Source organism: Cucumis sativus, unplaced genomic scaffold (assembly GCF_000004075.3).
Source record: "Cucumis sativus cultivar 9930 unplaced genomic scaffold, Cucumber_9930_V3 scaffold38, whole genome shotgun sequence".
In the NCBI taxonomy this organism is placed as follows: Eukaryota; Viridiplantae; Streptophyta; class Magnoliopsida; order Cucurbitales; family Cucurbitaceae; genus Cucumis; species Cucumis sativus.
Window position 1 is genome coordinate 96,178 of NW_022279547.1, and position 2,421 is coordinate 98,598.

A 2,421-nucleotide genomic window follows, 5' to 3' on the forward strand; every position below is an offset into this window, starting at 1 on the left:
TCCACTAGCCTCTGTCTCTATCAGTCAGTAAGAACATGACGCACTAAACTTTCTGGTCATTGGAGCACTTCATGTAACAAAAGATAGTCTTCACCGAACTCAACCACATCTGCGCCTTGGTGGAGTTTGCCAAGGATCCATCGAAAGTCCGAGGGTTATACTTCCTGAAATCCCTCAGGTGTTTGGCTTCTGCTGAAAGCATATCAAGTAGGTTATATGCTACAATTGGGGCCTAAACTCCCGCAACTGGGATCTAAACACTTGCAGCCGGTGTCCGTACATGAGTTGTTTGGATATCCTAGGTAGGTTGTCACTGTGCCAATACTTTGAACAATAAGTCTATGTACATTTGCTCCATGGCAGCAAGGTATGCATGAGTGACAGGTGCAGTAGGGTCGATAACTTGTACAACATGCTGTCCTTAAGGCTGGTTACGTCTAAAAATTATTTAAATTCAAAAACTGTAACACCCAAAAATTAAGGTAATTTTATTTTTTTAATTATCTTAGTTTAATTTAATTTATGATGGATTTAATTGGGTGTTATAATTTTTTTAGTATTGTGGAAATTGTGATTAATTGAATGTTCAGTGGAAGATTATTTAATTAATTATACTATTGAAAATTTTGGTGAGATTTAAGTTTATTGGTTAATTATATATGTATATAATTAATTAAGTTATGGAAGGGTAGAATAATATATTATTGATTTTTTTTAGGAAAGATATTTTTTAGAGAGAAAATAATTATATTGTGGAAAATCTAATTATTTGGAAAGATATTGTATTTTTGGGGAAAGTAAAAAGTTTGGTTTGATGGGTATTTAACGAGGAGAGAAAGTATGATTTGATTTTGGTTAATTTGTTAATTAGCAAAAGAAAAGGAATAATGATAATAATAATAAATATCATTATTATTATTATATATAATTAACCCTTGTGAAACGTGCAAAAAAGGGAACTATTCATCATCTTCTTAATTCTTCACAAACCCCAGCCGCCATCGTGCTCCGTTGCAAGGATCACCGCTCGTCGTTTGTTGACACCGTCATTCCTCCTTTGTTCCTTAGTGACGAAGTCGCACAAGCCGACTATGCACCCCCCACCTCCTACGTTTGCATGTAGGTGAAGCCGAGGAATCTCTCTCTTTTCATTTCATCAATCATCTAGTTTTTGAACGTTTTCATTAAGCCTTACCGTCGTTAAGTTCTGTCTCGTGCCACCCAGATCTCATTGCCGGCAATCGTTAAACGAACCCTTGCTTGAGCAAGTCGATCTGTGCATCACAGAGCCACTTATCTACTCCTTCGTAAATCGCGCTTGTCACAGCCGATTTCTTTCTCCTTTTGTGAGTTGTGCACCCGAGCTGACTGCCAAGTCGATTCTCCTCCTGCAGAGCCGCGTGGGCCATTTCTGCCTTAGTTTAAGCCAAGTTGCTTTTTGGTATCTCTTGAGCTGTGTTGGTTTGGTATGCCCAAATGAATATTTTTTGGATCTTAAATAAGTTTACAATGGAATGAGTTAAATTATTTTTGTTTGAAGGTTCAAGTGTTAATTTGAGGATTTGAGACTCCGAAATTTTCCATTCAAGGTTTTGTTTGATTCAACCTTAATCTTGGGGGTCAGTTTGGATGCTTAATTAAATAGTTGGAAGTTTTGATGCTTAATTAAATAGTTGGGTGATGGTTGACAAAATTAATAATTTTAATTTTGTTTATGTTTATGACTGAATTAGTTGATAATTAATCTCCAGGTAAGAAGTTTTATTATTAGATCCTTACATTATGTTTTCCCTTAGTATGCATTAACGTAGCCATGATGCATGTGATGTGACTGTGAAGAATGTTAGATAATGATAGCTACATAAAAAATCGTTATGTATGACTAAGATATGTGATGACCACGATATGTTATGAATGAGATATACTATGGTTGAGATACATCATGTTTGAGATATGTTATTTATGTTATGTTATATGTATAGACTATGATGTTGTGTTAGCTTTACCTGTTAGAGTCGTATCATATGGGTGTCCCTCGGGATCACCACCTATTTATGTTTGTGTGGCTTAGCTTTTATATGTGAATCAATAGGATCACTTACACTTCTTTAGGGTGACTCCTTCGGGTTCACCAAGAGTCTAGATGTGTTCCTACAAGATCACTGGATAGCGTACGTTTGGGAGCACAATAGATATTCGATATTTTCTTACAGGACTATAACGAGAGGTTAACAGACACGTAGCAGGAGTAGTAGTGGGTCTCTTACTTAGTATAAATTTATACTCACCCTTTTCTATGTTTAATTTTTCAGGTAAAGGAGCAGGTAAAGGCAAGCTCGCGAATGGCAAGAAGTGACCGTGGATCGTCATAGGGAACATCTTATGTTTTCTTCCACATTTATGTTTTGAGTATTAAATTTA